This window comes from Balaenoptera physalus (genome assembly GCF_965194825.1).
Source record: "Balaenoptera physalus genome assembly, chromosome: 16".
In the NCBI taxonomy this organism is placed as follows: Eukaryota; Metazoa; Chordata; class Mammalia; order Artiodactyla; family Balaenopteridae; genus Balaenoptera; species Balaenoptera physalus.
In genome coordinates this window covers 64,810,936-64,837,002 of record NC_138898.1, presented here as the reverse complement: position 1 = coordinate 64,837,002, position 26,067 = coordinate 64,810,936, and the positions used below count along the sequence as shown (strand labels likewise).

General features: G+C 43.6%; 1 protein-coding gene and 1 long non-coding RNA gene across 5 annotated transcripts in view; one reads left to right on the top strand and one right to left on the bottom strand.

The window, feature by feature from the left end:
* Positions 1 to 24,791, bottom strand: part of LOC309645106 — a 52,192-nt gene extending 27,401 nt beyond the window's left edge. The window contains exon 1 of the long non-coding RNA XR_014254741.1: positions 8,116 to 24,791. This is a non-coding gene — a long non-coding RNA (uncharacterized lncRNA). The remainder of the gene's footprint in view (positions 1 to 8,115) is intronic.
* CPPED1 (calcineurin like phosphoesterase domain containing 1) overlaps positions 1 to 26,067 on the top strand; it is a 188,702-nt gene that overhangs the window by 30,932 nt on the left and 131,703 nt on the right. The gene's annotated exons all lie outside the window — the stretch shown is intronic.

Genomic DNA, 26,067 nt, shown 5'->3' with positions numbered 1-26,067 from the left:
TTCTCCTTGCGGTGGCTTCTCTTGTTGCGGAGCATGGGCTATAGGTGCACGGGCTTTAGTAGTTGTGGCACGTGGGCTCAGTAGTTGTGGTTCGTGGGCTCTAGAGCGCAGGCTCAGTAGTTGTGGCGCACGGGCTTAGTTGCTCCGCAGCATGTGGGATCTTCCTGGACGAGGGCTCGAACCCGTGTCCCCTGCATTGGCAGGCGATTCTTAACCACTGCACCTCCAGGGAAGTCCTCAACTAATATATTTTAATTTTTAATTTTTATTTTTTGGCTGTGCCCCACGGCTTGTGGGATCTTACTGGACCGCCAGGGAAGTCCCTGTATTTTAATATTTTTATTCCATTACTAAATAATATCCCTAGTGGCCCAAGAGATCAAATTTACTATATCTTTGTATTACTCCTCCTCCCCCCAAAAAGGTATAAATAAACGAGAGGGTGTTTTTAATGTGGGAATTAAAGTCCCTGGTCACTAGGTAGAAGGGAGAAGATGGGGAGTGGGCCATCTCCCTACCTTCAGGCAAACCCCAGTTTGCCATCTCAAATAGCTGAGAGCCTGTTTTTTTTTTATAAGATTCTTAACTCTTCATTTTTTCACAGTTTTTATTAAGAATATTTTTGTCTGAAAATAAAACCCAAACTTTTGGAAAATAAAGAGCAAGTTTACTAAGTTTAGTTGAGTATCTGTAGCCGCCTATTATTTCTTATGTAATCACTTCAAAAAACAGTCTTCCTTGATTCCTTCCTTATCATTAAGTCAACTAAGTGGCCACCAGAAATTGGAAAGAACTTGTTACTCTAAAGAGTAGGGCTCGTGGTCGTGCAGAGCCACTAAGGTAGCTGTATTATGATGAAAGAATAGTGCTTTTATCCCTTTTTCCAGATGAGCAAACTGTCAGGTCAGACAGCTTGCCCAGCTCCACCTGCTGGGGAGGTGATGCTGGCACTGAGGTCCGTTCAGTAACTCAGAGCCTAGACTCCCTTTACTGGACCCTCAAGGAGTTACAGCCGTCCTAGGGTGACTTCTTATCTGCTGCCCGCCAACAGGCCAAGGCTGCATGAAACTAGGGAGAGAGGTGCTGGAGCGGGGGGACAAGTGTTCCCTCCTTGGGGGAATCTGATGACGGCCCTAGCTGTGCTTTTGGAGCTAAAACTACAAAATCTAAGATGGTCTGTCTCCGTATTTCAGATGCAGCTCTATAGTAAGGGTGAAGCCATGTTTCTGTAAGTGGAAACAGGTGCTGTTTAGTCGCAATCGAGGCCATCCTGCCAGCCCTGGGCCACCTCAGCATTATCAGCTTTAGGTTAATAGGATGATACTGGCATGGGAATTGTTCCTCTTTGTTTAATAGACCAGGACAGCGGTACTCAAAGATGTCACATTTTAAATTTCTACTTGTCGGTAAATTAAAAGCAGTCCCCAGAGTCCCTAATCCAGGGATCTCCAAACACTTGGCACATGCTGTGGAAGCTTCGCAGCACTTCTGAGCAGAAGACAGTTTTGTTATTCTCAGTGACCAGGCCTGCTGCCCCGGGGCCACTGGGCCCCCAACAGCAGAAAAACAGACCATATCATTACAGCAGCCCCCAGACTCCTCTGAAGATGAACGTTGCCATCAGGTCCAAAATCTTAGCATTGCCATCTTAAACTCTTTGTTCATTCCGAAACATAGAAAATGTTTCTACCGTGAAAGGCAAATTTAACCATCAATTATTTAGAAAAGACAGAACAAGGCACTTGCAATGGACATTTGTCCTTCGTCTTGACCTTCCACTCCTTTGAACTGCACTTTCCCTCCGGTGTGTGTCTTGGAGGGAGGCAGAAACCACCTGCTGTGACTGAAGCCAGGTACCCTGATGCTCTTTCCAGCCTCCCGTGCAGCTAGGACTCAGGCTTGTGACCCTGTCTCAACCACCCAGACCCCCCTGAAGCAGATTTTGAATCTTCAGCTGTTGACTCAGAGGGGGCAGGATCTGTCCCGGTGAAGGGGTTGGCAGCTGCGTCTACCTTCAGGGGCAGCAGCGGGGGGGTCCCAGCATTATTAGCATCCAGCATCACCATCAGCCGTGTCAGCGGGCAGCCTGGGAGGGTCTGTGCCCAGGCCAGTGCTTCTCCCTGGAAGCATTTTTGAATGTGATTGGAGGTGCTGCCTTCTTAGCCTCGAGACCTGGTTCTCCAGCTCTCTGTAAGACTCCCAGCTACCTGACATCCTTTATAAATTGCTTCTCTATTCAGACTAGCCAGAGTCAGTTGTGTGCAGCAAAGAACCTGACTGATGGAAGCTTCCACGGCACCTTCTTCTAGTGCTGCCCAGTTACCACCCGGGGGCAGATTCCGCTCTGTGCTCCTCCCCAGGTGCTCCACTCCACCTCAGTTTCACCATGTGAAAACCGAACCCGCTCTCTTCTTAGAGCTTCCTTCTCATTGTTCCCTCAATCATACGGATGTGACCTTTTTGAATTCATTCTTTTTTTTAAAAAAATATTTATTTATTTATTTACTTACTTGGCTGTTCCTGGTCTTCGTTGCGGCACACGGGATCTTTAGTTGTGGCATGTGGGCTCTTTTAGTTATGGCGTGTGGGATCTAGTTCTCTGACCAGGGATCGAACCCGGGCCCCCTGCATTGGGAGTGCGGAGTCTTAACCACTGGACCACCAGGGAAGTCCCTTGAGCCATCTTGAGCCATCTTTCCCTCCCCACCCAGCTCCTTCCCAGTCCTGCCCAGTCCTGCCCAGTCCCCCTATAGCCCTGCTTCCCCTCTGTCCTGTCAGCCCCAGACACTCACGCCAGGACTCGTGCAGCTGCCCCTCATCAAACGGTCTCCTTCGCTGCCCACCTGTTCCACCTCCTCTGTGTCACATACTCAGCCTCGTCACCCTTGTAGTGTTCTTATCACAGAATGGCCTCAATCCTGCACCCCACCCTGCAGCATGCCTTCGCGGCTCTCCCATGCGGAGGCGGAGCGAGTTTCCCTTGTTCCTTCCGCCTTGTGTCCGCAGAGGTGCTGGTCGGGAGCACAGGCCATGTGACCTTGACCATGTGACCTCCTCCTCTGTTAAATGAGGCTGACAGTGGTACCCACTTTAGAGGCTAGTTGTGGAGACGAGGCGAGATGACGGACGTATTGATACAAGGGCTGGCACAACACAGGCATTGAATAAACAGTGGCTGAACCACCCCCCCATCACCCTCGGTCTTCATTATTCTGCTGTCATTGCGGTCCTCATCATCACACCTTCTTTTGAGATTCAGCTCCACTGCCTGTCTTCTTCTTGAAAACTTCTTCAGAAGTACCAGTTTTTTAGTGATTCTTTCTGCCTTAAACTCGGTGGTCTGCTTCACTGATGTGGTTTTAAGCTCAGACCATCCTCTGCATTTGTCTGATGTGCTGTCCTTTGAAGAGTCTGGGTTTTGGAGTCAGAAGATGTGACTAATTCACCCTGTGACTTTGGGTTAGTTACTCAACTGTCTAAGCCTCAGACTCTGTAAAACATGAAAAGTGATAGCTGTATCCATGAACAGGTGGGAGGATGAACTCAGATACTGACTGGGAAACATTTCGCACAGTATCTGACACCTTATAAGCACTCCATCATTGTAATGACTGTTATGGTGCTGCTTCTTGTGTTTTCTCCCAGCTTGTGAACCTCTTGAAGACAGGTTCTCTGCCATTTATCCATTTGTATCCCAGAACCTACCACAGTATCTGACACATGGCAGGTGCTCAAAGCATATAAGCTTTTTGGAAAGACAGAGACCTGGGTTTAAAACTAAGTGTCATTTATGTAGAGAACAGACATGTGGACATGATGGGGGGCGGGGGAAGGGAAGGCTGGGATGAATTGGGAGATTAGGTTTGACATAAATACACTACCATGAGTAAAATAGATAGCTGGTGGGAACCTGCTGTAAAGCATAGGAACCTCAGCTTGGTGCTTTTTGATGACCTAGATGGATGGGATGGGGGGTTGGGAGGGAGGTCCAAGAGGGAGGGGATATAGGTATACATATAGCTGATTCACTTCATTGTACAGCAGAAACTAACACAACATTGTAAAGCAATTATACTCCAATTAAAAAAAAAAAAAGACTAAGTGTCATTTAAGAGCTGTTTGGCTGTGGGCAAGGTCGTAGACTTCACTGAGCGTCTGCTTCCTTATCTGGAAGCCAGAGGAGATGGTATCTATGTTTCTGGGTTGTTTGGAGGATCAAACAAGATTGTTAATTACAGGGTCTGTGACAGACCTTGGTGGCAGCAGTAAGAGAGTGATGTCCTCGCTTGTTTTCCTTTATCCTCACTTGACGCCATGCTGGACCATGCAGTAGTACCCTGTCCTTTTTCCTGCAGGAAGTGGAAATGTGAGAAGTAGAAAGGGGCTTTGTTTTTTCTTTCTTTGACCTTCCAGCTCTTATTCAGAATATTCTGAACGCTTACATGGAAAAACAACAGCCAAGAGAGCCCTGTGACAAAAACTGAGTATTTGATTACATGATTCGCCCAAATGACTAGTTCCTCTTCTGCATTTCCTTGCCATATATTTTGCTGTGCTTTAAAGCAGCCCTAGCAAGCTACCAAATTTATTTGGAAACATGGTCTTTTCATCCAAATGCTCTGACACACCACCATCTCCTGTAAATAATGACACAGTGTTTTCATCTGGCATCATCTGACAGCATGCTAGGAAGACTTTTTAAAAGGTTGCCATTAGGACTGGTTTGGTTGATCATTAGGACTGGTTTGATCTGGATGGAATGAAGCTCATCACCAGTGTAAACTGTTATTCCTTCACGACACCTCTGCTGCTAAGACCCCCGTGTGGAATACCAGTGCCTGGGGTCTGAGGCTGTATCTATAAAATAGCCCAAGGCATTACGTCATGTGGGCCTTTATTTTCTTTTTTGTTTTCATTTTTGAATTTGAATATTTTTTAAAATTGAAGTATACTTGACATGTAATGTTATATTCGTTTTAGGCGTACCACATAATGATTTGATATTTGTATGTATTGTGAAGTGATCCCCACAGTAAGTCTAGTTAACATCTGTCCCCACACAGAGCCACACAGTTTTTTTTCTTGTGGTGAGAACTTTTAAGAGCTACTCTTTTAACAACTTTCAAATATGCAATACAGCATTATTAACTATAATCACCATGCTGTACATTACATTCCCGAGACTTATTTACGAGTTATTATTTTCAAGCGTGTTAAGGTCCTTCTGTACCATTCAGGTAGGCAAACCCTATAGGCAGACTGCAAAATATGCTCTTCTAGCATCCGTGGTGATGTCTGTAGTTGCACTTTAGAGTTCTGTATTGCTCCAGTTTAGGGCAGCCAGCCAGCCAGCCTGGTTTGATGGGGACTATCCCAGTAATAGTACCAGAAAGTCTCCCATCCTGAGAAACCCCTCAGTTCTGGGCAAACTGAGGTGGGTGGTCATCCTCGGTGTGTCACAGTAGGGTTCTCCCAGACCCAGATGGTAGTTTGTGAAGAAAAACATCTTTCAGGGCATTGTAACTAAAAACTTCAGAAGTGAGACCTGGAAAATGGTTGATCCATGCATTTAATATAAATGTTCACCACTCTATAGGAAAAAGAACCCATCGGGGACGTATTTTGGGAGAGCAGCGTAGTTGAGGTCTATAACTTCCATCTCAGGGGTTAAAGTTGTACCCTAAGCTTCCCATAATACCCTTTAATTGCTTACTTTTGTCTGATTTGTTTTGTCGATGGCTGGCTTTCCTGGCATTTCTCGGGAGGATCACTAGCTGCTGTTAAATAAATACGTCTCTGCTGCTGCTTCACCCGGAGCAGTTTGCACACACACAGCTCTGTTGCAAATCAATCCTCTCATTTGCCGCCTTTGCCCTTGTGACTTTCCGTTTGGGGCTCTTATTTAAAACCACAGCTGCCTGTGTCCACAGCTTCTCAGTATGGACAGCATGCCTTCCCAATCGCCTGTCCTACAGACGTATCATTGTACTTACTTCAGAGGGTCTGCGTCTGAACCCACTTCTGCTTCTTCGAGGCACCTGGCAGAGCCCCTAGTGCAAATTTCAAATATGCCACTTAACCTGGGTATTACGTCATACTGTCTGAAACATATCTTCCAAATTTGCTGAATGTGTCTAGCCATTTTCATATGATAAAGCAACAGAGAGGGAATTAATTTTACTGTATGGATATGAACCTTCTCAAAAGTATTTATACCCATCGCCAAAGTGATCTAACTGCATAGCTGCTAGATATATAAAGATGTGTATTGAAATACTCGTAAGAGGGTCACCCTGAGAGAATTTCAGAGGTTAATCCATGAGGATCACTGTGATAGTAGTCATAAAAATGATGCAATTTCAATGCCAAAAGACACCCACTGGAGACTGTTTGACCCCATTTTTGCTGCCTCATGCCTGAGAGAGAGAGAGAGAGAGAAAGAAAGAGAGAGAAAACTGTTCATCTTAGTCTGGAATATGGCTCCTGCCCCGCCACTTCCAGCGTGCAGAAGTTTTACAGCGAGTCTGACCCCGCCTTTTCCTGCTGTACTTTAATACTTTCTTTACTTTGATCTACTGTAAGGTCAAAGAAAAGCTGGTATTCTCCCTCTTGGCCTCTTTCTCAACAGGCAGTAGAGAAGTGCCTGTGAAAATTCTATTTATAATATAAATAGAATGCAGCAGAGGATCTCAGAGGGTCTCTGCACTTTATCCTTTTGTAAGGCCAAGAATGCACTTGTACTGTGCACCCATCCCCTCAGTTTGATTAATCAGATTTAGAAATTGTGCTCCCCCCAACAGTGTATTGAATAACTGCTGTTAGTCGGTGTGGGGGGAGGCTTCTCATAGGAGGAGGAACCCATCCTCCTCCCCGCGAAACCAACAAGCAGTTGCTCGTGAAAGCTGCCTTGAACTAAGAGGGCTTCATCTGGTTTTGGTTTGGCTTGAAAGCATCCTGTCAAAATGATCTAGAGACAAAGCAGGTTTTCAGACCTATATTTACTATTTCATTTGTCATCGCACTGCGACTATGAAACCTCGAATGAGTGAATTCAAAGGGCACAGTGTACCTGGGAGTGGCTCTCCGTTATTGAGATGCAATTTGAGGACCAAATATCTCTCTGTTTTCTTCTATCTGACAAAGCGTGCCACACAAAGAAAGAAAGAATCAGAGCCTAAAAGAACCTACAGCCAGAGAGGAAAGGGGTCAAGAACCCCAGGGAGGTTGCATACATTTTAATTTTATTTATTTATTTATTTATTTATTTTTGGTTGTGTTGGGTCTCCGGTTCGTGCGAGGGCTTTCTCTAGTTGCTGCAAGCGGGGGCCACTCTTCATCGCGGTGCGGGGACGGCTCTTCATCGCGGCGCGCGGGCCTCTCACCATCGCGGCCTCTCTTGTTGCGGAGCACAGGCTCCAGACGCGCAGGCTCAGTAGTTGTGGCTCACGGGCCCAGCTGCTCCGAGGCATGTGGGATCTTCCCAGACCAGGGCTCGAACCCACATCCCCTGCATTAGCAGGCAGATTCTCAACCGCTGCGCCACCAGGGAAGCCCCATACATTTTAAAAGAAACGACCACAATTAAACTTTCCAGTGGCGCAGAGCCTCGTTCTTGGCTGTTTTGGTTCATTCTTGTCCAGGTTCTCCATAATCCACTCTGGAGGAACAGCCGCATTTCCTCTTTTCCTGGCTCAGTCAGTAAGTAGGGTTGGATTTCCCAAAGGCTAGACTCTAACCGTATGGGGGTGAGGGGCTCCCACAGGGCATGTGATCCAGGCAAAGCAAGCACAGGCTCCAGGTAGAAAATAGGGCCTATGTTCAAATCAGCCTATGTAGTGGGGACGGGATGGTGGCGTGGGCGCGGGGGATTCTGGAGAAAGAGGGGGTTTATGAGGATGTGGAAGAAAGATGATTCTATTATAAGAAAGAGAAGCCCACTCAGACTAGCTTGAGAAAAAAATAAGCACTGAGGGTAGGGGTGGCAGGGGGTTGGGTCTCAGGAGGATTTCATGGAATCCAAGGGCAGGAGTGCATTGAGACCCTGGAAGGCGAGGAAGTGTGGGGACAGAGACAGGAAAGGCATCCGTCAGTGACTTGTGCCATCCCTGGGCCTACCTGGCCTCTGCTTCGTGGAAGACAGCTTTCTCGGCTTGGGTGCGCGTACAGGATGATCCCCTGTCTGCCTTCACGTTATTTCACATCTCAGCTCTTCAGTGAGACGCATCGATATCAAAAGGTCCAATTTCAGACTCCCAGAAGAGAACCTGTGATTGGGTCAGCTGTGGTCAGATGTCTCCTGACACCACCCAGCCACTGCCAGGTGCTAATAAGTTCATGCTGTACAGACATGGGCGGCTGGCACTTGTCCCCATAAATGTGTGCAGGTGGAGGCGGGAAGGGAGGAATGGGCTGGTGTCGTCTACCAGAAGGTATCCCAGGAATCTGCCTAGAGGAGGGAGGAGGGCATTTCAGTTTGTTGCTCAAGGTTCTTTGGCTGCAAAGCACCAGAAACCCGGTGGCCAATTTAAGAAGAAAAAAATAAAAGCAATTAATGGAAAGAATAAGAGGTGGTTCACAGGATTGAAGGAAAAGCTGAAAAATAGGCATCTGGAAAACAGAAGGAACTGACCAGCTCTGGGGAGCTGGGAAGCAGAGCTTAATGGAAGCTCTCTCCACGGCACTGCTGTCCAGGTGCCTCTGCTTATGCATTGGTCTGATCTGGGGTCTGGTGAGGGCCCTTCTCCTGGTTTGCAGACAGCCGCCTTCTCGTTAAATCCCCACCTGTGGAGAGCAGAGAGCCTTCTCCTTAAATCCCCACATGTGGAGAGCAGAGAGGAAGCACACTCTCTCTTGGTTCGTTATCAGGGCACTAATCCCATTCATGAGACCTCTACCCTTATGATCTAATTACCTCCCAAAGCCCCCCCACCCCCAGTCTCCTAATTCCATCACATTGGGGGTTAGAATTTCAACATAGGAATTTGGCAGGGGACATAAACATTCAGTCCATAACAACATGCTAAGAAATCCAGTAATTTTTCAGAGAAATATTTTTGGTGTTTGATAAAGTAATAGGAAAATAAGAAAAAAAGATTAAACTCACACTGTACTGAATTTATGATAGTTCAGACAGTTCAGATTCGCTTAGAAAGCTTCATTTTGCTGTCTTCAGCTTGTAAATCTGAAAGGCAAGAGAGTTTGAAGTTGGTATTGCCACCCAGGCAGAATAAAATATATAGATAATTTTTCATACCATTCCAAACAGTCTCTCTCTGTTTATTCATTTGTTTACCTGCCAGGATAGCCCTCAAGTAACTGGTTTTCAGAGTTTAATAAATTTGATCTACTCAAGCTGACGCAAATTGATTTATTCCCACCAATCAGAAGACAACGGTGGTTGAACAGAAGGCAGTTAGGGAAAATTAAGTGGGAGCTGTCAAGATTAAACAAAGCTTCCCTATTTGTGTGGTCGAGTAATACACAACATGAGAGTTTCTTATCCTGCATGCCAGCTCATTAAAACCCGAACAGCGATTCAGGTACCACGTGTATGTTATAAACTAACATCAAGTAGGCTTTTTGAGATCCAAAGAATGTTTTTTGCCAAAATCCAGTTACAGCCCGTGATGTTCTTTGAATAGATTTTCTTAAAGAAAGAATGAGCCTTTTCATTTTAAAATAGCACTTTAACCTCTGCTCTATTCTTGTTGTGTTTGATTTTTATAAACCAGAACTAGTTTATTACGAGACACTTTTATCTTCAAGGCAAAGTTGTGTTTACTCATTAATTTAGGGTGTATTGGGAATTGCTTGGAACTGGAGGTCAGATAAAACTGGGTTTGAATTCTGGCACCACTGTCTACTAGCTTGGTGACTCTAGGAAGCTTTCTTTTTATTTCCGATTCAGTTTATTCATTGAATTGCCTACTGTAGGCATTTCTCATATATTTTATCATCGAGTGTTCAGAATCTTACTGAGGATTAAGTATTGGGCTAAGAGTTTTAAATGAGCATTTAAAAATTTGAGCATTTTAGGAAGACTGAAAAACTAAAAAGCATAAAGAACACCAAAAATAGCCTAGAGATTAATATAATGAATACACATGTATCTACCAGCCAGCTTACAAAATAAAACATTAACAACACTGTTGAAACCCCCTGTGTGCCAGTTTCAGTTAGAGATTAAGGGCATGTGACAGAAAATCCAAATAAAAGTGGCAAATATATATTTTCCTCTCGGGTAATAAGAAGTTTTGGGGCAGGCATTCCTGGGACCCAGGCTGTTCTAGCTTTGTGCTCCTTCATCTTTAGGCTGTGGCCCTTGTTTCCATGCTTTATAGAATGGCTGCTATAGCTGCAGCCATCACATTTGAGTTCCATGAAGGAGGAAACACTGATGGCAAAAGGGCTTTTCAGGAAGGCCCACCCAGTGACTTTCATCCCAGAGACCAGAATTGTACTGGAAATAGTAGTTACCAGCAGAGATCATGTTCACTGCCATCAAAATGTAGGTTCTGCTAGTAAGAAAAGAAGGGTTATTAGGTAGGCAGCTGGCAGCTTCTCCTTGAGAGGTAAACACTGTCCTAAATTAAGAGGTTTTTAAAAAATTGTCTCTTTATATTTTTGCTGTATGTGTATGTATCCCTCAGAAATATATAGGCTTATTTTATATGTTTTTAAACTTCATGTAAATGGTATTGTATCCTGTATATGTTCTTCCACAACTTGCTTTTTTCCCTCATTCAGCTCTATGTTAAAGTCATCCACATTCACGTGATCATTCTGGTTCATTTATTTTTTACTGCTGTAGAGTATTCCAGTATATGACTGTACCATAATTTACCGTTATCCGCTATGTTGTTGTTGGACATGTAAGATGTTTTCAGCTTTTTGCTACTATATTTATTCTCTTCTATTAATCAGTTGATTGATTTGTCTCCTTGTTATAGGTGTTGTTTTCATACTTCTTTGCAATTCTGGTAATTTTTAGCTGGATTCCAGACATAGTGAATTTTACCTGGTTGGATGCTAGATATTTTTATCTTCCTATAAATTTTTAAAAATAAATTTATTTATTTATTTGTTTGTTTGTTTTTGGCTGCGTTGGGTTTTCGTTGCGGTGCGCGGGCTTCTCATTGCGGTGACTTCTCTTGTTGCAGAGCACGGGCTCTAGGCGCACGGGCTCAGTAGTTGTGGCTCGTGGGCTCTAGAGCGCAGGCTCAGTAGTTGTGGTGCACAGGCTTAGTGGCTCTGTGGCATGTGGGATCTTTCTGGACCAGGGCTCGAACCCGTGTCCCCTGCATTGGCAGGCGGATTCTTAACCACTGCGCCACCAGGGAAGTCCCTATAAATATTTTTGAGGAGTTCTAGGACTCAGTTAAGTTATTTGGAAACAGCTAATCCTTTCAGTCTTGCTTTTAAGTTTGTTATGCAGGACCAGCGCAGAGTTTGGTTTGGGACTAATTTTGCCCCCACTACCAAAGCAAACCTCTTCAGATCTTCTACCCGATTGCCCATGAATTATGAGGGTTTCCCCTCTGACGGGTGGGAATGGGAATTGTTTCTGGCCCTGTGTGAGCACTGGGGATTGTTCCCACTAGTCCTTTCAAGTGTTTCTTTCCTTGGCCTGGGATAGTTTCCTCACCTGCCTTGATCAGTTCTCACTGAAGGCTCAAGTGGGGACACTCAGCAGATATCTGGGGTTCTTTGTCAATGAGACTCTCCTTGCTTGTTCTCTGCCCTGAAACTCTTGATGCCTGGACTCCCAGCTCCGTTTTCTTAACTCAGGGAGACTGGGTCTACTTGGGTCTCCCTTCCCTGCAGCATGGCCTGGAAACTGTCTGTGCAGTATCTGGGCAGTTGTAGGGCTCACCTCACTTGCTTCCTGTCTCTTATGGTCCCTGAGGGCCATGGCCCAGTTCACTGTCTTGAGTGCCATCAGGTCGTATAGTTTGTCCAGTGTTTTAATTGTTCCAGGCAGAAAGGTAAACCTAGTGTCTGTTCCTCCTCCTTGGCTGGAAGCAGAAGTGAGTCCTCATTGTGGTTTTAATTTTCTTTTTGTAATTACTGGAGAGATTAAACATCTTTTCACATGTTTTCCAACCACATGTTCATCTCAGCCTGTTTTTTTCCATTGAGATATATATGTCTTTTTCTAGTAACTTGGAATAGTTCTTTATATATTTTACAGATTAACCTTTTGTCAGCTTAAATTGGTTGTTGCTAACTTTTCTTAGATTTAATTATCTTTTCATTTTTTAAATTATATTGTTTTTTGATGAACAGAAGTTTAAAGTTTTAATATAGTCCAATTTGTCAGTTTCCTTTAATAAGGTCAGTGCATTTTGTTTTATTTTAGTTAAGAAATGCTTAACCCTGAAGTTATTCAGATAGTCTACTAATATTTTCTTCTAAAAGCTTGAAAGTTTTTGTGTATTTACGTCTTTAATTCATTTGGAACTGATTTTTGTGTGTGATAGGGATAGAGACCCAATTTATTCTATTTTTTTCCAGTTGGGATTACCAGTTGCTCCATCACTGTTCAATGAATAGTCTATCTATGCAGGAAAGACTTAGCCCGGCAGGCCTGAGACTTCCCATATGAAAGCCCTGTTCACAAGTTAGGCCCTTGGCTGGGCCTGAACCTGGATTTTGGGAGGGTTCCCGCCATTCCCAGACCTGATAAGAGGGCCTCGCTGTGCCTGGATTGCACGAACAATGTGGTTTATGCTGAACACCCCCTTTCCTTCTGCGAGTCTGGAATGTTGGTCTGTGCCAGGCAGAGGCTCCTACGTGACCAGCCCCCCGTGAGAAGCCTGGGCGCAGGGTCTCTAATGAGCTTCCTTGATACAGACACGTCACATGTGCTGTCACAGCTCATTGCTGGAGGAGGTGAGCACATCCTGTGGGAGCCCATGGGGAGAGGACTATGGGCAGCTGGCCCCTGGTTTCCCGCACACTTCACCCCGCGCACCTGATCCCTTTGCTGGTCTTGCTCTGTACGCCTTTGCTGGGATGAATCACACCGTGAGTACTAGGTGCCGAGTCCTAGAAGTCCTCCTCGCGAGTCATCAAACCCGGGGGTGGTCCTGAGGACCCCCAACACACTATCCTTTCCCTGCTGATGTTAAAAGAATCCTGAGAAGCAGGTATGGGGCAGTGTTCTTAACTGTTGTTAAACATTAGTTTCTTTATCTAAACATCTAAGCCCCCCTTCGCTTTCAGGTGTTTTAGCTGATGCCTGGCACATACCCTGTATCACTCAATAAATGATCATTAATAACTGTAAGAAAGGAATAGGTAAAGTGCTATGGTAGTTTGAGGAAGGTTAAATATTCAGCTGTAAATCTTTCAGATGGGCATATTTTATGTTTTTGCAATTAGTGAAATAAATTTTCCCATATCTTTCTAAGGTTAGCAATCATAGTTTTTTTTTTATCATCTTGGAACATTTATAGTTCCTTTAATATCCCAAGTTAGGAATTTTCTATCTTCTTAACCTTGTCTGAGAATTTAAAATCCTGTTATTTAACATGCTTCACATTTCTGCCTTTGTGTAGTGCTATGGACTGAATGTGTGTGTCCCCCGCAAATTCACAGGTTGAATTCCTAACCCCCAATGTGATAATATTAGGAGGTGGGTCGTGAGCGTGGAGTCCTCATAACTGGGCTTAGCGTTCTTATAAAAGAGACCCCAGAGAGCTCTCTTACTCCTCTTTCCGCCGTGTGAGGACATTGCCAGAAGTTAGCAACCTGCAAGAGGTTTCTCACCAGAACCTGGCCATGCTGGCTTCCTGATCTTAGACTTCCAGCTTCCAGAACCGTGAGAAATAAATTTCTGTTTTTTATGAGCCACCCAGTCTGTGGCACTTTGTTATAACAGCTGAACTAAGACTTGTCTCTATATTTCTAACATAGCAAGCCAGCTGTTCATCCAACCAGCTGCTTTTGTTCATGTAATGTTTCTGTAGGTAGTAGTTCATTATTAAGCAATTTCATTAACATGTTTTGAAAGACATGTCTACAGTTATTTAAAATATGTTTTCTACGAGTATTATGGTCATCTCTACATGTTTCTCTTCGTGTGTTTATAAGAACATCTCTATTCTGTCATGTTTTAAATACTGTTGACTTTGTTTGACCATAGGTGTGAGGTAAACAAACGTACAGTGATTGGCATTATATACTAGAAATTGTAAGTTGCAGCACAGTTAACTGTGAACCCTCTTATAAAATTCCAAGAGATGTCTTATTTGTCCATTCAGTGTATTTTGTCTCATAGGAATTCACACGCCCAACCTGCTTTTTGATAGTGATTCTCCCTGGTGGCTTGTATGAAGAGATCACTAGTGCCCAACTAATTTCTTCCCCTAATGAGGGGAAGCAAATAATCATGCCCATTTCAGAAACTGCTCTGAATTGAGCTTAATGCCTTAAATCACACCAACAGCGAACGGAGTCTCTTTATCACTCTGAACGACTGCCATGTCTCTCTGATCACATGTGATTCTCTGCAGCTTTCTAGAAACAGGTCTGTCTCAATTCACTTATCCTACAGAAAAACATCCAAAGGAGGATTTATTTTTTCTGCCCATTTTTAAAAAGACTGATATAAAACCATTCTGAGCATCTCTGGTGCCATTTATGAGGCAGGATAGTTCTTTCTGATGACTTACTCTTCTGTTCTGCCCACTATATTATAATTATCATCCAGCTAGTTGACCTGAAGTTATTGTTATATTTTGTCACAATTGGGTCTTGTTATATTGCTGTGTCAGGCAGTTTTCCTGGTTTAAAAATGGGAATGTTACCTAGTGCAGTGCTGGCTCCTTAGAGCTATTAAGCAAATTACTTTCAAGCATGTTGAATAAGTGTGGACCCTTAGCCTTTTCTCCTTCAGTTAGGTGAGGAAAGCTGGTACATCACTCAGGAAAGTGTTTGGCTACAATTAATAGACTACCCAAGTATTGGCAGCCTAAACAAATAGGGATCTGCAGTTCAGCAGCCCAAGCAGTGCCCTCAGGGACCCAGAGTATTTCTAACTTTAAGCGCCATCATCCTTAGCATGCTGGCTTTCAAATTCCTGCTTCTTACTTTGTCTCAGGTTGGCTGTATTGGCCACATATGGGTCCCCTTTTATAGCTTCCCTGGAACTATGCCCTTTGCACACACCTCTACCCTCACCCCACCCCCAGTGCTTGGCAGACTTCTGCTGAGGTCCCACCAGCCAGATCTGGGTCACGTGGCCATTCATGGACCCCAGGGAGTCTTGGAAAGCTGGAAAGAGGAATGTGCCTATTGGTGTGGACCCATCATTGCTCTTTAGCTGGGCCCAGCACATGGTTGCCCTCAACAAAATTGGGTTTCTGTTGGCAAGGGAGGACGGAGGATGGCTACTGGGTACACAGGTGTTAGTGTTGGCCACAGATGTGTATTCTCAATCTCTCTCTTTCTCTCATACACCACACCACACCCGCAGATAGATATCATACAACCACTAGAATCAAATCTGAACACGTCACCCCTCTGTGAGACTCACATAGCTTCCCTTGCTTTTAGGGAATAACAAAATACAGAAAAACAAAAAACACTAAATACTTAAAATAAATACAAGGTCCGTAGAGGTCTGACCCTGCCCATCTCCACGGTCTGATCTTGTAGTGTACTTCTCCATGCTCCCTGTGCACCAGCCCACCGTCCTTTTTTAAGATCCTCATACTTTGTACTCTCCTTCCTGCCACAGGGCCTTGCACCTGCTCTTCACTCCGCTGAGAATCCTGTCCTTTACCCCCACCTTCCTCAGCATCATCATGACCCAGTCAAGGAAGTTGCCCCTGACCACCTCAGCGGGTTCAAATGCCCTCATATATGAAGGAGAGAGTTTCAAGCACCCCCTTCTTCAAACACTGATAATATAGTCATCCCTCCTTATCCACAGGGGATTTGGTCCAGGACCCCTGCCCACTTCAGATGCTCAAATCTGTGGATTCTCAATTTCCTTATGTAAAATGATGTAGTATTTGCATATAACCTGCAAACGTCCTCCAGTATACTTTCAGTCATCTCTAGATTACTTATAATACCTAATATGATGTAAATGCTATCAAAATAGTTGTAAATACATGTAAATGCTATGTAAATAGTTGCCAGCACAGCAAATTCAAGTTTTCCTTTTTGGAACATTCTAGAATTTTTTTGCCAAATATTTTCAATCTGCAGTTGATTGAATCCATACATTTAGAACCTGTGGATTTGGAGGGCTGACCGTGCATTCTAATTTTATATTTATTTGTGAGCCCTTTTTATTGTCCTTATCCTCAGTAGACAGTAAGCTCCATGAGAGCAAGCACCATTATACTCATGATTTCTATATTTAAGAATGCTTTGGTTGCAGGGTTTTTTTTTTCTTTCTTTCCTTTTTTAAGTAGCTTAAATAAGGTAGGGCTTATTTTTTCTTACATAATAACAAGCCTAAAGGTAGGCAGCTCCTGGCATTGATTAAGTAGCTTAACACTGTCATGATGGGGTCTCTGCCATGTTCTTGTTACTTTCTTCATGGTTGCAAGATGGCTGCTGTAGCCCAGCCATCTCCTCCATGTTTAAGAGAAGAAAGAAGGTAGGGAGACAGCCACTCTCTGTTTATGTCACTTTGTTACTTGGCCACTTCTAGCTAGAAAGGAGTCTGGAAACCACGTGTGTAGCTTTTCCAGCCTCTCTACTGGAAGTGAACAGGGAGAAAAAGGGAAGAAATGGGAGCTAGGCTAGCCCACAAGGAGCGGTCTGCCCCACCCCTGTTGCCCCAGTATTTACCAGAGCAAGTACTTTGGTGTTAGTGGATGAGTAGGAAAAACCCACCTGCTTTGGTTATTTGTTCTTTTGTTCACTCATCCACTGTCCAGTGTGAGCCAGCCGTTAGCCACTCTCAGATACATTTTTCTTATTCTCATGGCAGTTCTGGCAAGGTAGACATTATTATACTTATTTTGCAATTAGAAATGGAATCTCAGGAAGAATAAATGACTGCCCTAAGGTTATGAAACTCTGTAAGTGGCAGAACCAAGGCTCAAACCCAAACCTCCCTCACTCCCTCCCTCCATCCCTCCGGGTCTCACCTTCCACGATGCTACACTGCCTCTGGGATGATTACAGCTCATCCCATGAAGACTCCTGCATTTGATTTTTTTTCTACCAGGGCGCAATGATTGTTAGCCTGACAGAGTTTAGCTTCTACATTAAACATGTTTTGGCAAAAACAGGTCACTAATAATATTGCAGCTGTAATTTGGGGTGATTTTATATTTGGGGTCTAATGAGGTGACATTCATTCTATGAGCAGGGTTATAATTTTTAGTACAGGGCCTTGTATGGTAGGCTAGTTAATAAGCATTTACCCCATGGTTAGTCCATACTCTTAAGACTAAATAATTTGCATAATCTTTTCCCGTTAAGTAGGTAAGGCACTTTGCCAGGAGTTTCTGCCCTTTATTATTCTGGAAAACCCCAGCATTCTTATTTCAGGATAAATGAAACAAGGATCATCTATATTCATGTTCACAGCTTACAGTTATGCATTTGAGAACTAAAATATGTAGAGACATTTCATCCCTGCAACATGTTTTTTAATGTGTGTGGTTTTTGTGATTATAAAAGTAATAGATGCTCAGTTGAAAGAAATTTGGGAAGAAGAATAATGAGAAAAATCACTCATAATTCTATACTACCCAGAGACAGTAACTATTAACATTTTTGGCATATGTCCTTCCTAATATTTTCTTAAATTCTTTTGGCACAGCTGAGTTCATACGTTATTTGCAGTTTTGCGTGCTGCGATTTTTCATGGAATGTAAACAAACCTCCTTATTATTATAAGCATCATTGTGAATGGCTGCATAATGTTTCTTCATTAAGAACACACCATCCTTCATAATTTTTATTTAAATGCTCACTAACAATGGTAGATCCCCTTAAGTAAAAATATTTTCAGTGTTATTTTTTATACTTCAAGATAGAAACATTTTCTTGATAGATGTGCTTCAGGATCTGCCTTTTCATTTTAAGAAAGTTTGGTAAAAATGTGTTCTGTGGTGGTTCATACTAAGGTAGGTATCGTCCTCTCTTTGCCAGTGTCCCCTTTACTCCAGCAATGTTCGTTCTCTTTCTGAATGTTCGGTGTCTTCCTCATTTTATGGTTCACTGTGATTGCTTCCTATCTTCCTGGCCCGTTTTATATGTCTTGATTTCCTCCTGCCCAGCAGGCACTAGGGTGCTGACCTCAAGTCCAAATTTACCAAGACAGCAGTGGGAAAATGCATCCTCTGCTTGGCCATCCTCATTCCTCCTTTCCTCTTCCCAACATTTCTGTTCAAATTACCTCCAAATGGAGTGACTCACAAACACCTGGACCAGGGCCCTCAGAGCTGCAGAGTACCAAACTGACAGCTACTAGAATTCTGAGTAAGTGCAGCGTGTGTTTGGGGAGGGATACTGTAATTTCCGCGGCCAGGGCTGATGCTAAAGTTAGTACGGAGAAAATATTTTTGGTTGTGTTTGTTTTGGTTTTGCAGTTCAAGGCCTGGCAAATAATTTATTCTACTCTGTGATATGATGGGTGCTACAACTATGAGAACCCATCAGATGAGAGATTTTTTAATTTTTAGAAAAAAAATGTCATCTATTTCCTTCAAAAGACATCATTTCCTCCTACATGGAATGTGTAATTTGAGGAGTGATTTTTTTAGCAACAAATCTGCAGGGTGTATCCCAACCCTGTGTTATGAAGAAGAATTAAGAACTGGTACCTTGTGTTTTTCTTCCAGTTCCGAGCTCTTGCCTGTGACCTTTCATTTTCTTTCTCTGTGCCTATACGAACCTGCATATGATTGCATCACTATTATCAAATAGCCTAAAGTGCTTCTGGAGTTTGCAAGTGGTTGTTTCCAACACAGAAATAATTGCTGCCTTATAGAGACTTGAGTCTGATGATTTCTCTGCAGATAACTCCCATGTTCATTAACAGAAAGCCTGCCAGTCTCCCAGCGGCTTTGTACATGCGAGTCCAGTTCCCGGGCCTGTTACTAACCGAGCATTGACAAGAACTTCAAGATCCCTCCGTGTTTTGCTCTGTCGTGTGGGCATGCCTGGGCTTTTCCAGGAGGCTGGTCTCTTAGAGGATAGTGTGACTGCAAACCAGCCATGCTTTCCTCTCTCATCATGGGGATGAGGTTGTAGATTTGCAGGCTCGGGTGCTACAGAGGGTGGCTCGATGGTGAGCATAGAGTGGTCTGAGGCTGCCTTTACCGAAAGTGAGCACAGGCTTTGAGTTGTGCATTCCTTTATTCCTGCCTTTGGCACCGCATCTGGCTCTTTGTAGAAAATTATTTATAATGGGAGGGTGCCATTCCATATCCGTAGCTTAAGGAACTCCTCTTCACCCTCCACTCCCCAAACATACCCTCCTTTATTGATACATGTTTGGATTATCTCATGGATGTTGTGATGTGAGCCTTGAATTGCTAACGTTTTCCAAAGGAAGAATAACCCACATCCTGACACATCTGCTAACAGGTCCTCTACTGCATCCCATACGGTGTTAACAATTTATCACAGATGAGCATCAGTCGTTCTTATTGTCATGATGACTTTTCCTTGGTAATTTTTATATTTTAAAAACCAGCCAGATCCTTCAGTCTTGCAAGCAGGTGTCCCCTGACACCAAGAGGATGAATACCAAGAAGTCAGAAAATTCCTCACGTGTTTCCTCCAGCTGTTCCCTTCCGCTGTTTCCTATCTGGCCTCCATCTGGTGGCTTCGAGCTCCATTGCCACCCATCTCCAGTGTCCCTTTTCTTCTTGTGGCTCAGCCGGCCCCTCTGGTCCCTGCAGCCTCGCATGGTTAATAGAATCCTTTGGTAAGGCAAGGGTAAACTTAGACCCTCTGTTAACTTTTCATTCTTCAAAAAGTGGTGGGCAGTAAGAGCATTGCAGCTGGAGAGTTTTGTTTGTTTTTAATTTTATAGGAGTAGAGTTGATTTACAATGTTGTGTTAGTTGCAGGTGTACAGCAGAGTGATTCAGTTATACATATACATATATTCATTCTTTTTCAGATTTTTACCCATATAGGTTATTACAGAATATTGAGTAGAGTTCCCTGTGCTCTACAGTAGGTCCTTGTTGATTATCTATTTTATATGTAGTAGTGTGTGTATGTTAATCCCAAGCTCCTAATTTATCCCTCCCCCACCCTTTCTCCTTTGGTAACCATAAGTTTGTTTTCAAAATCTGTGAGTCTGTTTTGTAAATAAGTTCATTTGTATCATTTTTAAAATTAGATTCCACATATGCATGATACCACGTATTTGTCTTTCTCTGTCTGACTTAGTTCACTTAGTACGATAATGTCTAGGTCCATCCCTGTTGCTGCAGATGGCATTATTTTGTTCTTTTTTATTTGAAACCTCAGTCCTGAACATGCCCATACCTGCTTAAAACCCTTCAGGGGCTGCCCATTGCTCTTGGAATCCAGCCAGGCTCCTAAGGTGGGCCGCAAGGCTCTGCCTGATCTGGCCCTGCGTACTGCATCTCCTGGCCCTCTCCCCTGAGCACTCTGGCCTCCCGCCATACCAACTGCTTTTCGCTTCCTCACTGGGCCGCGTTCCTTTGCCTTCTGTTCTCACACATACTGTTCCCTCTTCCTGAAAACTGTTCCCTCTTCCTCCTTTCCCTTCTTCCGGTACCTGAACTCCTGCTGATCCTCCGGTTATTTGTTGTCTTGCCCTCAAGTCTTTGTTCTCATGTCACCTTTCCATTGAGATTGTCTCTGATTTTAAAATTATAATTCTTCCCATCCCCACCGGCTCTCCCTAACACCTACCCTGCCTGATTTTTTTCCATCACAGTTAGTACCATCTAACATCCTACATTTTTTTACTTATTAAGCATACTTTTTTAAAGATTAATTAATTAATTTTTTTTTTTTTGGCTGCATTGGGTCTTCATTGCTGCACGTGGGCTTTCTCTGGTTGCAGCGAGCGGGGCGGAGGGGCTGCTCTTCGTTGCGGTGCGCGGGCTTCTCACTGCAGTGGCTTCTCCTGTTGCGAAGCGCAGGCTTCAGTAGTTGTGGCGCGCGGGCTCTAGAGTGCAGGCGCACGGGCTTAGTTGCTCCATGGCATGTGGGATCTTCCCGGACCCCTGCATTGGCAGGCGGATTCTTAACCACTGTGCCACCGGGGAAGTCCCTATTAACTGTACTGATAGTCTCTCTCTGTCTCCACTATTGTGTAAGTTCCAAGAGGGCAAGAATTTTTCTTTGTTCTGTTTTCATCTCTGTTTTTGGGCCTAGCATAGTGCTGGGTCCAGAGTAGTCGTTTAGTAAATTTTTGTTAAGCTGATAGGGGGAGTATTAAATCTAAGTCACTCTTCCATTTTCTTTGTATGTAGTCTTCTCTCTGGGTATTTACTTTGATTCTTTTAAACACTGGAAGTTTCTAGACAACAAGAGCCGGAATCCAAAGGTATTTAGGCTTCCCCTCATCTGTGGACAGTGCTAAGCAATATTGGGATACGTAGCCCACTGATGGGAAGACGGTGCTCTGAAGGTCAAAGCCACCCTGGACGTAGGGGCCCCCCACTCTCCCATGCCTACCTCAGTGCAGCAGAGTCAGAACACAGAAGTCTGGGCAGCAAGCTCAGTCAGGCTCCAAGGGCCCAGGGGCTCCTGTTTCGAAGCTGGGAGGTGGTCTGCTGTACTTATACCTCCCCCTAGGGCTGAAACGACGGCCCATAATGTTATCCAGGCCTACCTCTCTTCCACCGTTTGGTTTAATCCAAATATAACTTTCTCTCCTCACTGGGACCCTGAGGGGGCAGGCCCTGTTTAATCTCTTATAGAAACACTTCATCAGCCTGTGAGCACAGCTTCTGGATGGAGACTTCTCATAACACCTTTGCAGACACGCCATATTCTCTTCCCTCGTTTTATTTTATTTTTATAACTAACATTTATACAGCTTGCTAGGTGCCAGGCATTGTTCTAAGTGCTTTGCAAGGATGAACTCACTTCGTCTTCATAACAGTCCTATAAAGCAGGCAGTATAATTAGACATACTGCTACACTGCGTGTAATTTATCTTTGGGGAAGGGGCACCTGGATCTCGGTGCAAATTGCTTTATGGTCATAGGCTGCTCATCCCCTCTCTTTTCCCAAGAGCTGAAAAGGGAAAAATAATCATCGTTCCATGCAATGCGTCAGAGAGGCAGATTTTCAGGCCCATGAAAAGGAGTTGCACCCAGGGTCTCCCGGACATCTGTATACTTGTGATGGCAGTGACTCTATTCTTCCCAGCTGACCCTTCAGACAGTCAGAAGACCCCACTTCTTCTCTGCCTGTTGGCAGGGCTCACCCCATTTCCTGCATTTCCCTGCCTTGACTGGTCTCTGAAGTCTGGTGCTGGGTGTGGGAGAGTGGTTGAGCACAGGTAAGACAGAGGAGCCCTTTAATCTCGGCCCCTGGCTGATCTCTGTTTGCCCAGAGGCTCACTTGCCTTGTGGTCTTCATGGGGTGCCCACTGTGATTTGTGACCCCCTGTGTTCAGCTTCTGCCACTTTCCTCATCTGCTCTGATGAGGGGTCATGGGGACCCTACAGACACTTCGGGGAGTTGAACTACCTTCTGAAGCCAGACATTTAAATGCCTTCAGGGACGGGAAAGTGATTTTTTTAATTATAAAAATTATTGTGTCGTGGTTTATATAGGTTATAGACTTGCTATTTTATAGAAAACAAAAATAGAGTTATAATAGAAAGTTTTGCTTTTATTGATTTAGTTTTTCATCTTTGTCAGTGTTACATATGCACACAGATTAATGAGTCAAATCGTACACAGGATGTTGTGAGAAGCATAGCTTACGACTTCTCACCTGCCCATTGGTCACTTCCCAGAGGCCACCACTATCAATGATTTTAGCTAATTTTGTTTACAATCACATACATAATTCTAAATAACATGTTTATGCTGCTATTTCTGGATCTGCTTATTGTTGTTTATTGAATTTGCATCTTCGTTAAATCCTAATTTTGGTTATATTGGTATATAGTGTTTCTAATAGTTCATCTATATATATACAGTATTTTAAACACTACTCACAGCTGAGCCATTTAATAAGCCATGATTATTTCTCCTGCAAATTTTATTTGCATTTTTAAAATAAAATTTCTTAGTTTTTTAAATGTACTGGATCAACCTCAGTCTCTCCTTCAAAAGGTTTAAGTGCACATACCTTTGGAAGATATGTCAATACATTAAAAAAAAATTAGGCATTCTATCAGTTTCAGCTTCTTGAAGAAATTTCTCCTAAAGCCCTCTGTTTCCTGACGGGTTATTCTCTAACAGCTGTCGTCTTCGGATTTCCATTCCTGTTCGAGGGACTGACTACCTCTCTCTCATGTTGGATCCTCTTTTCTTTCCTTTGTAGATGGATTATATCCTCTTGCAGCTTCTGGAGAAGAAATTATATCTGAAGATATCTTCAATCTACCCTCACATTAAATCGGTAGTTTGGTAGTTAGGCTGGGTATAGAATGTTAGGTAAGGAGTCATCTTTCTCTCAGAATTTCGAAAGCTTTGCTTCCTTGCCTTTGCTCGCTCAGTATGGATATTAAGATGTTTGATTCTGTTCTGATTCTTGATCCTTTATATGGCATTGGCAACATGTAGGATCTTCTCTTTGTATCCAGGGTTCTGAAATAGCACTGTGATGTACCTCGTGTGAATCTGCTTAATCTGTTTAAAGTCATGCCTTTGGTTCTGAAATCTTTTTGAATTATTTCATTGATGATTTTCCCTCTGTGAGTTTTTTCTATATTCTCTGGTACTTGAATTCTTCGGACGCTGCACCTCCTATACTGGTCCTCAAATATTATTTCCTGTTTTTCCATTTCCTTGCTTATTCTACTTTCTGAGATATTTCTTCAGCTTTATCTTTTAAGCTTTCTGCTGAGATTTTAATTTCTGCTACCATAGTTTTTATTTCCAAGAGCTTTTTCGGTCATCAAATGCCTTTTAAAAATAGCATCCTACCATTGTTTAGTGGAGGCAATATCTTCTTTTCCCTCTCTGAGAATATTAATGATAGTTTTATTTTTTCTCCAAATAGACTGTTTCTTCCCATTTTGGTTGTTTGTTGTACACTTTCCTTAGGTGTCTTCTTGACCTGGCTGCCTGCTAGTTTAAGGGTGTAGCACACACACAAAACCAGTGCAGCACTAGAAAGCTGATTGGACCCTTTTTGTAGGAGGGCTTGTATTCCAAGATCTTCACCATAGTGAAGGCTCCCCCTGTCCCCAGTATCAGTGTCTGTAGGTCTTTCTTTTTTGGCTCTTTTACTCCCATTTCCAAGGATACCTGTCACCACAAATTCCTGGGCCTGTGAGGTTTCTGTAATATAAAGCAGAGTTTTTTTGTTTGTTTTTCTTTGTTTTGTTTTTATAATTACCTTGTGTCCCCCTCATCAGTGCACCAAGGAATTAGGGGCTGATTAACTTTATTGCCTTTTTTTCTTTTAATTTATTATTTTTTTGGCTGCATTGGGTCTTCATTGCTGCACGTGGGCTTTTTCTAGTTGTGGCGAGCGGGGGGCTACTCTTCGTTGCGGTGCGCGGGCTTCTCATTGCAGTGGCTTCTCTTGTTTTGGAACATGGGCTCTAGGCATGTGGGCTTCAGTAGTTGTGGTGTGTAGGCTCAGTAGTTGAAGCGTGCGGGCTCTAGGGCGCACGGGCTTCAGTAGTTGTGGCTTGCAGGCTCTAGAATGCAGGCTCAGTAGTTGTGGCACATGGGCTTAGTTGCTCCGTGGCGTGTGGGATCTTCCTGGACCAGGGATCGAACCCGTGTCCCCTGCATTGGCAGGCGGATTCTTTTTTTTTTTAAATTAATTAATTAATTAATTCATTTATTTATTTATTTTTGGCTGTGTCGGGTCTTCGTTTCTGTGCGAGGGCTTTCTCTAGCTGCGGCGAGCGGGGGCCACTCTTCATCGCGGTGCGCGGGCCTCTCACTGTCGCGGCCTCTCTTGTTGCGGAGCACAAGCTCCAGACGCGCAGGCTCAGTAGTTGTGGCTCACGGGCCTAGTTGCTCTGCGGCATGTGGGATCTTCCCAGACCAGGGCTCGAACCCGTGTCCCCTGCATTGGCAGGCAGATTCTCAACCACTGTGCCACCAGGGAAGCCCTGGCAGGTGGATTCTTAACCACTGCGCCACCAGGGACGTCCCAAAGCAAAGTTTTTTCTTTTCATTCATTTTCTTTACTTTTTAAAAAAATTGAGGTTTAGTATAAATAAAGTGAAATGCAATTAATGTGAAGTGAAGAGCTTGAAGATGTGAGTCCACCCTTAGCCACCACTCAGAGATGGAGAACATTTGCCACACGCCAGAATCCTCCCTCGTGTCTCTTCTCTGTCAATAACCTTTCTGTCACTATCAGTTGATTTTGCCTGTTCTTGAACTTCATAAAAACAGAACCGTATAGTAGGTACTCTTCTGGCTTCTACTGTACATAATGTTGAAGATTCATCCATGTTATTGCATGTAGCAGCAATTAGTTCTTTGTTATTGCTATATAGTATCCATCTAGTTATTATATCATAACTTATTTACTCATTCCATTGTTGATGGTTATCTGGGTCATTTCTCTTTTGGGACTCCTATGAATAAAGCTGCCATAAACATTCTTGTTCATGTCTTTTAATAGACCTGTGCACTCATTTTCTTTGAGCGTATTCCTGGGAGGGGAATTGCTGGGCCATCACAAAGATGTAGGTTTAGCTTTGGTAAATACCACCAAAGAGTTTTCCAAAGTGGTTGTACCAAGACATTTGCTTCTTGACTTTTCCCACTGCCAGATGAATATTTAACTTTATAAATCGGCTAAGCCCATTACCACTTGTCCATCTGCTTTCTGGTTTCCAAATATCTGTGGCTGTTTTCTCTTCCCCTGTTATCTCTGTCCTGGGTAATTTACTGTCTTTGCAGTAGGGTTTGTGGAAGGAACAGAGCTAAGTGTGTGTTTTCAATCCAC